This window comes from Anomaloglossus baeobatrachus, chromosome 1, assembly GCF_048569485.1.
Source record: "Anomaloglossus baeobatrachus isolate aAnoBae1 chromosome 1, aAnoBae1.hap1, whole genome shotgun sequence".
In the NCBI taxonomy this organism is placed as follows: domain Eukaryota; kingdom Metazoa; phylum Chordata; class Amphibia; order Anura; family Aromobatidae; genus Anomaloglossus; species Anomaloglossus baeobatrachus.
Genome location: NC_134353.1, coordinates 524665918 through 524674250, shown reverse-complemented (window position 1 = coordinate 524674250; position 8333 = coordinate 524665918). Strand labels below are relative to the sequence as shown.

The following is an 8333-nucleotide window of genomic DNA, read 5'->3' as shown; positions in this document are numbered from 1 at the left end:
ACAGAAATGTAGAAATGTTTGCAAATAAGTATTCAGACCCTTTGCTCGGACACTTACAGTCATATGAAAAAGTTTTTGCACCCCTATTAATGTTAACCTTTTTTATTTATAACAATTTGGGTTTTTGCAACAGCTATTTCAGTTTCATATATCTAATAACTGATGGACTCAGTAATCTTTCTGAATTGAAATGAGGTTTATTGTACTAACAGAAAATGTGCAATCCGCATTTAAACTAAATTTGACAGGTGCATAAGTATGGGCACCCTTATCAATTTCTTGTTTGGAACACTCCTAACTACTTTTTACTGACTTACTGAAACACTAAATTGGTTTTGTAACCTCATTGAGCTTTGAACTTCATAGGCAGGTGTATCCAGTCATGAGAAAAGGTATTTAAGGTGGCCACTTGCAAGTAGTTCTCCTATTTGAATGTCCCATGAAAAGTGGCATCATGGGCGCCTCAAAACAACTCTCAAATGATCTGAAAACAAAGATTATTCAACATAGTTGTTCAGGGGAAGGATACAAAAAGTTGTCTCAGAGATTTAAACTGTCAGTTTCCACTGTGAGGAACATAGTAAGGAAATGGAAGAACACAGGTACATTGTTGTTAAGCCCAGAAGTGGCAGGCCAAGAAAAATATCAGAAAGGCAGAGAAGAAGAATGGTGGGAACAGTCAAGGACAATCCACAAACCACCTCCAAAGACCTGCAGCATCATCTTGCTGCAGATGGTGTCACTGTGCATTGGTCAACAATACAGCGCACTTTGCACAAGGAGAAACTGTATGGGAGAGTGATGCGAAAGAAGCCGTTTCTGCAAGCACGCCACAAACAGAGTCGCCTGAGGGATGCAAAAGCACATTTGGACAAGCCAGTTACATTTTGGAAGAAGGTCTGAAGGTGGACTGATGAAACAAAGATTGAGTTGTTTGGTCATACAAAAAGGCATTATGCATGGAGGCAAAAAAACACGACATTCCAAGAAAAGCACTTGCTACCCACAGTAAAATTTGGTGGAGGTTCCATCATGCTTTGGGGCTGTGTGGCCAATGCCGGCACTGGGAATCTTGTTAAAGTTGAGGGTCGCATGGATTCAACTCAGTATCAGCAGATTCTTGACAATAATGTGCAAGAATCAGTGACGAAGTTGAAGTTACGCAGGGGATGGATATTTCAGCAAGGCAATGAACCAAAACACCGCTCCAAATCTACTCAGGCATTCATGCAGAGGAACAATTACAATGTTCTGGAATGGCCATCCCAGTCCCCAGACCTGAATATCATTGAAAATCTGTGGGATGATTTGAAGCGTGCTGTCCATGCTCGGCGACCATCAAACTTAACTGAACTGGAATTGTTTTGCAAACAGGAATAGTCAAATATACCTTCATCCAGGAACTCATTAAAATCTACAGAAAGTGGCTAGAGGCTGTTATTTTTGCAAAAGGAGGATCTACAAAATATTAATGTCACTTTTATGTTGAGGTGCCCATACTTATGCACCTGTCAAATTTAGTTTAAATGCAGATTGCACATTTTCTATTCGTACAATAAACCTTATTTCAATTCAGAAATATTACTGAGTCCATCATTTATTAGATAGATGAAACTGAAATAGCTATTGCAAAAACCCAAATTGTTATAAATAAAAAATGTTAACATTAATAGGGGTGCCCAAACTTTTTCATATCACTGTATATTTAAGTCACGTGCTATCTATTTCCTTGTGATCCTCCTTGAGATGGTTTTACTCCTTCATTGGACTCCAGCTATGTTTAATTAAACTGATAGGACTTGACTTGGAAAGGCACACACCAAGTATATAAGAACTCACTGTGCATGTCAGACCAAATAAGAATCATGAGGTCAAAGGAACTGCCCAAGGAGCTCAGAGACAGAATTGTGACAAGGCACAGATCTAGCCAAGGTTACAAAATAATTTTTGCAGTACTCAAGGTTCCTAAAAGCACAGTGACCTCCATAATCCTTAAATGGAAGAAGTTTGGGACCACCTAGACCTTGCCATCCAGCCAATCTGAACGATCGTAGGAGAAGAGCCTTGGTGATACTGGTAAAGAAGAACCCCAAGATCACTGTGGTTGAGCTCCAGAGAAGCAGTAGGGAGATGAGAGAAAGTTCCACAAAGTCAACTATCACTGTAGCCTCAACCAGTCGGGCCTCTTTGGCAGAGTGACCCAATGGAAGCCTTTTTTCAGTGCAAGACATATGAAAGCACGCATAAAGTTTGCAAAAACACATGAAAAACTCCCAGACTATGAGAAATAAGATTCTCTCGTCTGATGAGACAAAGATAGAACTTTTTGGTGATAATTCTAAGCATTATGTGTGGGGAAAATAAGGCACTGCTCATCACCTGCCCAATACAATCCCAACAGTGAAACATGGTGGTGGCAGCATCATGCTATGGGAGTGTTTTTCAGATGCAGGCACAGGACGACTGCAGTAAAGATGAATGTGGCCAAATACAGAGACTCCCAGAGTGCTCTGGACCTCAGACTTGGCTAAAAGTTCACCTTCCAACAAGACAATGACCCTAAGCGCACGGATAAAATAACAAAGAAGAAGCTTCAGAACAACTCTGTGACCATTCTTGACTGGCCCAGCTAGAGCCCTGACCTAAACCTAATTGAGCATCTCTGGAGAGACCTAAAAATGGCTGTCCACCAACGTTCACCATCCTACCTGACGGAACTGGAGAGGATCTGAAAGGAATAATGGCAGAGGATCCCCAAATCCAGGTGTGAAAAACTTGTTGTATCATTTCCTAAAAGACTCATGGCTGTACTAGCTCAAAAGGGTGCTTCTACTCAATACTGAGCAAATGGTCTAAATACTTCATGTGATATTTCAGTTTTCCTTGTTTAATAAATTTGCAAAAAATTTTACATTTCTGTTTTTTTCTGTCAAGATGGGGAGTAGAGTGTACATTAATGAGAAAAAAAATGAACTTCTTTGAATTTACCAAATGGCTGCAATGAAACAGAGTGAAAAATTTAAAGGGGTCTGAATACTTTCCGTACCCATTGTAGATCCTTTAGTAATATTATATTGTCCTAGCACAGATCCTTGATACTTGATGCTACCTTTATCCTATTTAGAGAATTTACCATTTACAATTACTTGGTTCAATTCCCTTAATCAGTTTTCTATCATCTACATACAGTATAGTGTCCCCTAGTCCCTGCTTCAAGAGCACAGCAGTACAAGAGTGTTATGTGGTACAGTATTAAATGCCTTTGCAAAGTCCAGATATATCACAGCAGCCACATGGCCAACATCCAGATTTATAGTTATATCCTCATAGAAATCCAGCATGTTGGTTTGATATGACTTGTCTTTCATTAATCCATGCTGGTTATCAGTTATTGCTGCTATTATTATTATTATTATTATTATTATTATTATTATTATATTAAAATATGGAGAAAACACAAAAACATAAAAACAAAATTAAAGAACTGAGCTCCAAATCATGCAATAGGAGAGAATGTACGCGGAGATCATAGGAAGAAATGTCGGCGTCATCTGTGCATGTTTACTCTGTGTAACGATGTAAAAAGGAAGAAATAATCAAATCTTAATTAAAGTAACAAATATACAGAAATGTTATTAAAAGATTTATACCATACAACACAAGTTATTCCCATGATGTTGTAGAATGTGGGAAACTTGGATGAAAAAGACCATATTTTTCTAATTATTTGTAATAGTTTATCTCTGCTAACTGCTGTCCTTTAATCCCTAAACTAATGAGGTTTGTCCTTTGAGTGAGCCCTGTGAAATGTGATATGTTCACTTTTATGTTTAAAAAGCGATACATTTTTTTGGAATGAAAATATACCGAAATTTAAAGATGTGCAGGAACCAGAAGAACGGCGTGCATATCTCTGCGCTCCTGAAGAACAAAAAAAGGCCAATACGCTGGATATGGATGAAGGATGGTTTATTTCAATGCATTTTGAAGTGAATCTCACTTCTTCTTATGGATTATGGAAAGCCACCAAATAATGGGTTATTTGGTGACTTTCCTGAAGAAGTAAAGTTCAGTTTGAAACGAGTTGAAATAAACCACCCTTCATCCATATCTAGCGTATTGGCTTTTTTTCGTTCTTCAGGAGCGCAGAGATATCCATACTGTTCTTGTTCTTGTACATTGTTTTGCTGTTAGGACCCATAGATTCTGCACTGACAACTTTGTTAAAGGTTGTGTGAGGCACAATCTTACAAGGAGAGCAACCACCCTCTACAATTTATGGATATCACTGGTTACCTCAATGGGAAATGCCAGAGAATTAGGGCCCTCTTGCACCTTAGATCAAACCACTGGGACTGATAAGATTAGCATTGAATTTCCCTGGTATTGATATTATTGTTGTTATGCTCGCCGGGCGAGCAGGATGTTAGTGAACCCATTGGGCCACAGCACACAGAAAACTCAGAGGGGCTTGACTACAAACCTACACTTGGTTTTCTCCAGAGCTCCTGATGGTGAGGGTGTTACGCTGCAAGTGTGAGTCCGGGTGCCACTTGGTAAGACTGGTGCTGCGCAGGCTGGTCCCAGTGGTACAGGAGCGATAGTCTCTAGAATTAGACTACAGTAGCAGTCAGTGTCGGGGTTCCATACAGGATGGATGGATGGACAGATTGATGACACAGCAGCAGCAACCGGCGTGGATATTTGTAGAGATGGATATCATGTAAGCCGACTGGCGTGGATGGTAGCGGTAGCAGTGGAAAAGAGAAGTAGCACAGCACTGAAATATAAACAAGTGTCAGCAGCAGCAGACAGAACTATATCAGTAGCCGCACTAAGTGACCTGGCAAATATCAATGAAACAAACTCATTACCCAGGTACCTCTCATAAGGCAGAGGTGCCTTAAGTACCTGCAGCCTCCCAGCTGACCTGGAAAGCACCTTTGGGTTAGGAGGACGCTGACCCCTTAAGAAAGAGGGTGTGCCTGCTGCGCTCCCTATGGGCAGAGGCTGGAAGCCTGCAAGTTGTACAGATGCTCCAAGAAGCAGCAGCATGGGACGGAGATGGGACTGCCACCGCAGGACGCCTAGAGAGGTGAGGAAACCAACGTCCTCATTGGGGGAGAGGAGCAGGACTCCGGCATGGGTGTTACAATTGTTCTTGGAAGTGTTAGTGGGATTTCTGCTGCTGTTGCATGTCTTGGTTATTAATATCAAAATCATGAAGTTGAGGTGATCAATAGCCCTTTTCAGAAGTGCAGCCTGTTTTTCAGATTGTTTTAAAATGGGGGGCATACATTATTAAGTTTTGCTTCCTAAAGCTCAATGTGGCCAAAACCAAACTAATCATATTTCCTCCATCTCACCTACACTCTCTACCTGATCTATCTATTACAATAAATAACATCATGCTCTCTTCAGTACCCAAAGTTCGGTGCCTTGGAGTGACCTTTGACTCTGTCTTCTCCTTCATACCACATATCCAATCCCTCACCACCTCCTGCCGTCTTCAACTCAAAAATATTTACAGAATCCATCCGTTCCTCAATTCTTATTCTACAAAAATGCTATTGCATGCCCTCATAATCTCCTGCCTCGATTACTGCAACATCCTCCTCTGTGGCCTCCCTGCTAACACTCTCACACCACTCCAGTCCATCCTTAACTCTGCTGCAGAATTGATCCACCTCTCTCCTCAATACCACTTCACTTCTCCCCTTTGCAAATCCCTCCATTGGCTCCCTATCCTCCCCCGTATCTAATTCAAACTACTAACACTAACCTACAAAGCCGTCCATAATCTGTCTCCTCCATATATCTCCAAACTAATCTCCCACTACACTCCCACACGTAATCTCCGGTCCTCCCAAGATCTCCTTCTCTCCTCATCACTCATTCACTCCTCATGCTGCCTCACCACCACCCGAGCTGTTGGCTCACCACTGTGCCAGAACTGCTGCCTGACCATCACCCCACCTACTATCTCCTCCCCAATATCCTATAGATTATAAGCCCGAAAGGGCAGGGTCCTCTTCCCTCTGTTCCAGTCTGCCTATTGTAACTTGCAAATGTTTTCTGTATGTAACCCCTTCTCATGTACAGCACCATGGAATTATTGGTGCTTTATAAATAAATAAATATAAATAAATAAATTAAGTTCACAATCAGCATGGCCATCATTTGATTTGAGAACTAGGACCTCTAAACAAGCTTTAACTTATGGTGAGTTTCTTGGTCTCATTTCAAAGTAGGGAAGATACAGGAGTCAGTATAGATGATCTCACTTTGTCTGTATTCCACGCTGTCAAGATTGTTGGAAAGGCCTAGGAGAAAGCAGGTGCAATTAGAGCGGAATTAAATTCTACTGGCATTTTACAAAAATCTAAATTATGAAGTTTTCTTTAGTTTGCATTCCCTCATCTCTACCTCAGAGGCAGAAGAAGAAGGAATTGCTGAATCCACTTTTATTTGCAGTCAAAGTAGCTCTTGATAGTGTCTATGGGCATAATTGTAGTTTCCTATTAATGAATGTTTTGATTTCAGGATCTAAAAGCTATTGAGAAGGTAAAGAGCAAATTAGATGTAAGGGCGCTTTCAGCACCCATGACTAGGTTAGGCTACCCATTATCTCAGATTTATTTATTTTAACATCAACAATTTCCTCAAATACTTCCTCTGGTTTTGTAATTTGATATTAAAAAAGAAGAAGAAATAGATATATAATTTATGACAAAAATCTAAGAGCTGGCAAACCCATAAAATATAATTGCATACTGATTCTGTCACAAAAAGCAGCACCCAATACTACTATCCATAGTCAGCCCAAGGACACATCTTTCATTTTCTCACCACTCGGTAGACCCAACTGTTCGGTACTTTGTACTCACTTCTCTTTTTGCCATGATACCATGTATATAGATTAAGTTTTGGAAAATTTGTATTTGAATTATGTAAAAATGATACTTTTTATTCTTTCCTTGGATACAGAATTGAGAGCAGACAAAGTAATAGAATACCATTACTTTAAAAGTCATTAATATGGTGTTGTGTTTCCACATCCTTTTAATGCATCCTGTTTGCAAAGTGAACTTGGAAGCCCTGAACTGTTTCAATGGGAATGTTATTTCCTTTTCTAGTAATGTAAGTTCCAGTTCTTTGAGTGTTAATGAGACATTTTTTTTCAGCCTAGTCCCAAATTATCAATAAATGTGGTGTATGTCTGTATTTTTGCACGATTGAGATCATTTATCTTTGGCGGTACTATGGTCATCTTGACAGCCAAAAACCTTTTTGTTAAAGGATTATAATTAGATGTTTCTGTCATAATCATAGATAATTATAAAATCATTGGTTCCGGTTTATACCACTAATGAAGCGAGTTAAGCAAGTCAATCATTGCCCTTCTTATACTGTGGGTGAGGACAATATTTTGGAAGCCATGTCACCTGCTGCCTCATTTTACAAGCTTACCTGTAAAAAAAAATTGTCCATATTACTCACTACTTTAGTTAAACTGTATTTAAAAAATGATATTACTGTAAAGGCGGTTTATATATCAGTCTCAGTACTTACACCCAAAAGCTAAATTGTCTCTTGGCCACATGTATCCTTGCCTTCAATCTGAGGAGGGTGCAACTCTTTCCAACTCTGTGTCTCCATTCTACGGTGAATAAATACTGACTTCTCCAGTGACCTATACAAGAGAGAGACACTGCCTGTGTGGAATCCAAGAACTATGGTGTTGGAAAAGGTACGGTGCCAGCTGGGAGAGACTTACCGCAAGCCAGACTGTGAGAGTGCTAAGGTCACTGTTGGGTAAATTCGAACTGAGGAAAAGATGTTTCCAAGCTGAAAAATCTGAATTGAGAAAAAGATATCGTCTGAAAGAGTTCAGAGATTCCGGGTCTGTGTTAGAATAAAATACCCTGATAAATATCAGCAGTGAGAAGGGGATAATACATAACTTTTAATAGAATTATCGTTTAAAAAATTGCGTAGTGCTGCAATTTATAAAATAATTTTTGTGCAAACAAATTAAACAACATTCATGTCCAAAAGGACCAACATATATAGTGTTGGAGCCCTCCCAATGGTGTCCGTCAGTAATATATTGTATTCACCAGATGGACATCGAAGGGCTTCAACACCAAATCAGTGTCCAAAATTCATAGACACTGTAAAATGATGACTGCTATGAGCCGGGTAAGCATAGCATAAACCTATAATCCTATTTGTTAGTTAGGTTAGGGTCATAGGAGGATATATTCCAGTGGGAACCAAAACCTCCAAAAATGACTCACCAATGTAATTTACAGTGTGGGGTTAATAAATCC

General features: G+C 39.7%; 1 long non-coding RNA gene across 1 annotated transcript; it reads right to left on the bottom strand.

The window, feature by feature from the left end:
• Nucleotides 1–7154: 7154 nt before the first annotated feature.
• LOC142295852 (uncharacterized) lies at nucleotides 7155–7857 on the bottom strand. The gene is made up of 3 exons (XR_012751557.1): nucleotides 7778–7857; nucleotides 7573–7693; nucleotides 7155–7470 (listed from the first exon to the last, which is right to left on the bottom strand). It is a non-coding gene; the product is annotated as an uncharacterized LOC142295852 (long non-coding RNA).
• Nucleotides 7858–8333: the final 476 nt, after the last annotated feature.